This window comes from Octopus sinensis, linkage group LG9 (genome assembly GCF_006345805.1).
Source record: "Octopus sinensis linkage group LG9, ASM634580v1, whole genome shotgun sequence".
NCBI classification, from domain to species: domain Eukaryota; kingdom Metazoa; phylum Mollusca; class Cephalopoda; order Octopoda; family Octopodidae; genus Octopus; species Octopus sinensis.
This window is the reverse complement of record NC_043005.1, coordinates 771,448-778,947: the sequence shown is the minus strand read 5'-3', so window position 1 is coordinate 778,947 and position 7,500 is coordinate 771,448. Positions and strand designations below refer to the sequence as shown.

The 7,500-nt window shown below is 37.3% G+C and overlaps 1 long non-coding RNA gene across 1 annotated transcript in view; it reads left to right on the top strand.

Moving 5' to 3' along the window:
• LOC118764748 overlaps positions 1-7,500 on the top strand; it is a 22,423-nt gene that overhangs the window by 14,853 nt on the left and 70 nt on the right. The window contains exon 2 of the long non-coding RNA XR_005000544.1: positions 6,022-7,500. This exon is cut by the window's right edge and continues 70 nt beyond it. This is a non-coding gene — a long non-coding RNA (uncharacterized LOC118764748). The remainder of the gene's footprint in view (positions 1-6,021) is intronic.

The window sequence follows — 7,500 nt, the reverse complement described above, 5'->3', positions numbered from 1 at the left end:
CCACTGGAACACTGGTCGTTGTAACCGACGGAGAACCGTTGTTGGACCTTGCTACATCGCCTTAATCATGGTTCGGATCACTAACAACAACGTCATATTCTTCCGACTGATAACCCGGATGCTCAAGTTCTAATCCCAACAAAGAAGTAGAAAGGTGGGGATGGGTTTTAGGGTATCCTGCAGGGGACCCTGAGACCCCAGTGTGTTCGGCGTGAGAACAAAGAAGGAAAAAACCCATCCACGGTTCAATATTAAAATACGATAATTACTATCATTGAGTGATTTAGCAATCATACAATGAATATACAAAGTTATATCCATATCGATGTGGAATTCGGCCGGGTACGTGGGGTGGGGTGTGTGATTTGTTTTGTGACCCGGGGTCAGGATCAGATCGATTTCATGGTTGATCAGTCAGGATGTGATCACTTCTCTTTCCCTTGATGCCCAACACTACGGGAAGACGAAGTGCGGAAGGGCACTTGTTAAACTCCGAATAAAAATGTAATTAGGCATTGTTAGGGTCTGGGCGGCGGAGGACATAATAAGGGTCCAGCGTTTACTCGTCTTGCCATGAAATAATTGAAGAAATTTAGAATCGAAAGAAGAGAATCTCTGTCCTGGAAACATTACTTTCGTGTCGTGGTAGCTTTTAATGTTGGCGTCGGTTATTCTTGTATTCTCTCACTTGTTTCAGTTACGTGACTGCGGCCATGCCGGAGCACCGCCTTGGTAGGTTTTAGCCGAAGAAATTGACCCCGGACTTATTTCTTAAGCCTAGTAATTATTCTATCGGTTACTTTTGCCGAACCGCTAAGATACGAGGACACCGGTGATTAAGCGGTGATGGTGGAGGGGGAGACAGACACAGATACAAAGACACACACAGACACACACACACACACACAACAGGTTTCTTACAAGTCTTTGGTCGGCCCGAGGCTATAGTAAAAGACACTTACCCAAGGTGCTACGCAGTGGGACTGAACCCGGAACCATGTGGTTGGTAAACAACCACATGGTTTGGGGGTCGACTCATTCGACTAAAAATTCTTCTAGGCGGTGCTCCAGCATGGCTGCAGTCTAATGACTGAAGCAAGTAAAGGATAAACATACATACATACATACACAACACGCACAAACGAAAGAAATAGACAGATCACCAGAGTTAATGACAAAGGGGAAGTAACTCTAAGGCACGTGTGGGCCCAAGCCATCGTGTTGTGTGGCATCACTTATTTACTCGGTATTTCTCGTTCATTATTCGGTATTTCTCGTTCATTATTCGGTATTTCTCGTTCATTATTCGGTATTACTCGGTATTTCTCGTTCAAAGGCGGCGAGCTGGCAGAATCGTTAGCACGCCGGGCGAAATGCTTAGCGGTATTTCGTCTGTCTTTACGTTCTGAGTTCAAATTCCGCCGAGGTCGACTTTGCCTTTCATCCTTTCGGGATCGATAAATTAAGTACCAGTTACGCACTGGGGTCGATGTAATCGACTTAATACCTATGTCTGTCCTTGTTTGTCCCCTCTGTGTTTAGCCCCTTGTGGGTAATAAAGAAATAGGTATTACTCGTTCATTTTTGTTTTTACGAGTTTATCAATTCATCTTCCAAAAACCGGCATCATTGAAGCATTTAAGCAAGTCGAAGAGAGACAACACATCTAATAACTTTTGAATTACATTATTTGTTTTCTTTTTTTTTTGGTCAGTTTAGTATTAAAAAAGACCAACATAAAAGTGTAATTACACTGGTCAACAAGTAATTTTCATCAAGCGTATGCCAAGGTGAACTTAGTCTAGTTTTTAATGCTGATTTCAAATACATAATTAGGTTTTTGACATCACGTACAATTTTCAAGATGAGGAAGTCTTTTGGTTTCAGCTCATGAATTATATAGAAATTCCAATTAATGACGTGGAAACACCTTTAAAATAAACTACATTATTCATTGCTGCATAGTTCAGGTGCAATATTTCATCTTAAATTAAGCAATCAAATTTTGTGTGAGGAAATAGGTATTTCAACATCTCAAATTGTCCAGCCATAATTGGTCTGATGAAATATTTCATCATCTCAAATTCAATATAAATATAACAGTTTGTATCTATTTCTTTACTTATTTTCCAATGTTAACGATGTCAAGACTGTGTAGAAATCGCTCTGATGTGTTTTGTTATGTCTGTGGACAATTTAATGTGAAAGATCAAAAACGTACAAGAACACCAGAGATCAAGAAGATTTATAAGCTACACTTTGACTGTCCTCTTGGAGATCAGGAAAAGTTATGGGCACCACATTCTATCTGCTCAGCTTGCTCAAATGGCTTACGTGACTGATTCAACAATAATAACTCCATGCCTTTTGCCATTCCAATGATACAGAGGAAATCGAAAGACCATTTTAATGACTGGTATTTTTGCAAAGTAAATGTCACAGGATTTTCTATGAAGAATAAACACAAAATTGTGTATCACAGTTTGGATTCTGCAATGAGACATGTGCCTCACAATGGAAGTCTGTCAATTCCAGTTTCACCAGATGATGTTATTGAAGCATCAGATGATGATGCTGACTGTCCCGATAGTGCTGCTGAGGAGATTACGTGGCTGATGATGACAGCTTTGAACCTCAGAAATGTTCCCAAGCTGAACTGAATGACCTTGTCAGAGACCTATCTCTCTCAAAAGATAAAGCAGAACTCTTGGCATCAAGACTGAAGGAGAAATATCAGCTAGGGTGCAGTGTTCGTATAACTTATTTTCGGCAGAGAAATGTGGTTCTACAAACGTGTTTTTCTGTTGAAGGCCCACTTTGCTTTTGCAGTAACATCGATGGACTTTTCAAATGTTTATTTCAAAATCAAAATCCTGCAGAGTGGCGTTTGTTTCTTGATTCTTCAAAACGAAGTTTAAAAGTTGAACTTCTCCATTATGGTAATTTGAAGCCCTCTGTTCCTATTGCATCTCCATGAATTATACGAGAATATGGAACTTTTATATCATGCCTATGATAGCCTATAAAAGATATTCACAGAAAATATGTGGAGAATTAAAAGTCATTGGAATATTAATTGGAATGCAGGCAGGTTTCACAAAATACTGTTGTTTCTTGTCTCTATGGAATAAAAATTGTCGACACCGAGTTTACAACAAAGAGAATGGAGGCGAAGCTAAATAGAATTATAGGTAGAATACACACAAACTCTTCCCAAATTCTTTTATTGAAACATTTGAAATATTGAAATATAAAATATTTTTATATTCGTTTGTTCTGTAATATTTCCCGAAATTTTTGATTACAAATCATGAACATGCAGTCAAAGGGAGATAACTTTAGTAATCTTTTTTCTTACCTCCCTTAACACGTTACTTAAACGTGAACATAAAGACGGGGATCAGTTCTCTTTGCCTATAATGAAAACCTCAAAAAGCAATTTACAGGATTTCTATTGTTAAACTCTTTAATACGTCCCGGATGCATTAATTTCATTTGGAGGAAAGTTAATATTAATATAAAATAACTTAAAATACAATTCAACGGTGACGTTCAAGAGGCCTAACTACAGTTTAGGGCCCCGTCTTCATTCTTTCATAACTTTTTCAATAAATCTACATATTTTTTCTTTTATCTTTTATTTGTTTCGGTCATTCAGCTGCGACCCTGCTGGAGAATTACATTAAAGATATTTTAGCTGAATGAATCGATTCTAATACTTCCTTTTTTTTTTATTAAACCTTGTATTATTCTATCGATCCTGTTTTGTCGAATCGTTAAGTTACGGGAATGTAAACGCCAAAACCGGTTGACAAGCGGTGGTGTGGGACACACACACACACACAACGGGCTTCTTTCAGTTTCTGTCTACCAAATCCACCCTCAGAAGGCTTTGGTTGGCCCAGGGCTACAGCAGAAAACACTTTCGCAAGGTGCCAGGTAGTGGGACTGAACCCATAACCATATGATTGGGAAGCAAGCTTCTTATCACACGGCCACACCTGTGCATCGAGCTTTTTTTCAAAGGTGTAAATTGATAAACATTTTAAGGAAAAAGAATAGAAATCCAATTCTTGTCAACTTGTATAAATAGTTGGTGCTTTTGTCTGTTGGATGTGTTTGAAAAGACTTTCGCAATTCCAACATTCTGTACATTCAAATACCTTTCATATTAACATTCCCATTTTGGGGCCCCTAAAAACCCAAATCTTCTGCACCTGTCACCTATCATGGCTTCCTTAGGCAACTTTTTCCTCAATCCTATTTGCACATCTCCTATCTACTTGTACAACTTCTTCACATGGTATATATTATTAGTGTGTATATTATATGAATGATATACACGTGGCCAAATGGTTAAGCTGTTGCTCTCATGACTGTGAGATTATGGGTTCGATTCTCAGACAGGGTGGCTTGTTATGTTCTTGAGCAAAACACTTCATTTCACGTTGGTCCAGTCCACTCAGCTGTAAATGGACTGGCCTTCTGACCAGAGGGAATGTTGACCTGTTCACCCAGCCACTGGGGTGGCACCATTCAAAAGCTAAAACGATGTAAAGTGCACTGTGACCAGCGATGTATAAGAACAACATCCAATAGTCTGGTTGATACTGTGATGCCATGGTACTCTGTTCCTACTCCTGTAAACTAGAATACCGATCACACTTTGTTTTGTTTGTTATACTTAATGAAAATTTATCTTGTTTTCCTCCCTCACACATCATCATCATCATCATCGTTTAACATCTGCTTTCCATGCTGGCATGGGTTGGATGGTTCGACTGAGGTCTGGGAAACCAGGAGGCTGCACAAGGCTCCAGTCTGATCTGGCAGTGTTTCTACAGCTGGATGCCCTTCCTAACACCAACCATTCCAAGAATGTAGTGGGTGCTTTTTACGTCCCACCAGCACAGGGGCCAGAGAAGGCTGGCATCGACCACAATTGGATGGTACTTTTTATGTGCCACCAGCACAGAAGCCAGTCAAAGTGGCACTGGCGTTGGCTATTTTGGGACGGTGCTTTTTACGTCCCACCAGCACAGGGGCTCACAACTACAATTTCCATTTGATTTGATTTTGATTTTGATGTTGATGTACTTGATTCAAATTTAAACAAGTCCTTGCAAAACCAAGATGCAATCATCCGTCCCTGATTAATTATCTCCAGTATTGTCTCATAACTCATACCGGATTATGAGTTTGCTATTTATTTGTATAACAAGACCATACTTGAGCAATTATTGTTCTTCAATTCAGTTGTGCTTGAGAGGATATAAATAAATAAAGTATAAAACTTAGAAAGGTCTTGGCCATTCTTAACCCAAGCCATGTCTAACCTAGGTGCACCAGCCTGGGCTTACATGAGTTGGCTGTGATATTGGACATCACAGCCTACTCAAGTAAGGGATTGTTGTCAGTGGTTTGTCTGGAAGCAATTTGTCCAGGGGACATTTCAATGTTATGGGTCCTTTTTCTTTTGATTTCTTTCAGAATAATGGTTGATGTAAAAAAAAAAAAAAAGGTGGGGGTTGTGTAGCAGAGTGATTTAAGTTCGATTCTTGCAGGTTGTGCGTCTGTAAGAATGTGAAAAACACATTTGAGTGCCATTCTTTTATCTATGACTTGCTTCAGTCATTAGACTGTGGCCATACTGGAGCACCACTGTTGAAAGAATCGACCCCGGTGCTTATTGTTTTTTAAGCCTGGTACTTCTCTATTGATTTCTTTTGCTGAACAGCTAAGTTACAAGGATGTAAACAAACCAACACCGGTTGTCAAGTGGTGGTGGAAGACAAACACACGTGTGCATGCATATTCAAACAGTTTCTGTCAATTTCCATCTATCAAATTCTCTCACAAGGCTTTGGTAGAAGATACCTGCCCCAGGTGCCACACAGTCGGACTGAACCTGGCACTAGGTGGTTAGGAAGCAAGCTTTTTACCACACAACCACACCTGTGCTTAAATATATAATTTTAATATAATTTATAAAAATAACATTTATTTTTATTTCCATTTCAGATAAAACCTGCCATGTTATGATGATATTTTGAAACACCTCACATCCTGCCCAAACAATATGATGCTTGACCAAACGTTAGACTCTTTGAGAGTGGAAGTTTTCCTAAAAGACACCTCTAAGATGGCAACTTTCGTGTTGGACACTGGTTAGTTTAGCAACAGCGAAACTGGAGTGAAATTATGTGAAACATTTTTCTACTGTGACGGAGCTGTTCTAAGTTGTCAACCAACCAATTTGGTGTGTTCCTACTCCTTAAATCCTGTTGTTCTTCTTCACCAACTGGTTCTATATCTTTAGAAATAATGCTTTTTATATAGACACATGCATATGTACATACATATATATATATATATATATATATATATAATATATATATATATATATATATATATATATATATATATATATATATATATAGTATATAAATTTATATGTAAACACACACACACACACACATATATATAAAACAAGTAAATGAAATGGAAACAAAATTTGACAACTGGTTAAATATAACATACCCTCTTTAGCTGCTGCTGCTACTACTACTACTACTACTACTACTACTAATAATAATAATAATAATGATAATGATGATGATAATTTGTCACAAGAACGACAGATAAGGAGAACTCAATAATTTTAAGTAAAAAAAAAAAAAAAACTAACAATATCAAAATAGAAAAAAGAAATTAAAAATTATTTAAAAAATGGTTTTGTTCCTGTAAAAAAATAATTAAGAAAATTACAGAAATGTAATCAGAAAAAAAAAGTAATAAAAAAAATTGGAAATTGAGAGAAGCTGTTAACCATTTTCCGAAGAATCAATTGAACAGAAAATGGAATTTATTTTCTGTGTTAAACCAAAAACTCTTTTAGTGGATTTTATTCCATTATTGATAAAGAAAAAAAAAACATAACATAATTCAAAGAATTTATTCCATTCTTTTAAACCAGAATTCTCAAGAATTACTGTTCCATTCCCAAATCCCAAAGTTGTTTCAAAATATTTAATCCATTTTTCATCCAAGAGGTAGTCTGGAAGATTCTGTCCAGCTTTGATCCACCATCCAGAAACTACTACAGAAGTTTTTTTTTTCCATTTTGGATCCAGTGGAATATTTCAAGGAACCATTTCTACTTTTGGATATATTTTATTCAAGAAATTATTGAAAAAATATTTCAATGGATTTATTGGTTTTTCTTGTAGCTTTGATCTGAAAACAACGCAGCAATGACTTGATTCCATCCTTTGTCCAGCAGAAACCATGGAGCCATTCCATCTTTGATCCAGAAATAGTTTTAAATGAATCGATCCAATATATGTTAATTACAAATAAGATTTTCTTCATATTCCATGAAGAAAATTACCATCAGCAAATCGAGGAAAGATGTCACAAGGGAAAATAGACACACACAAACACTATCACACACACACACACACACACACATGCAAAGAAAGCACCACACACACACTTTAT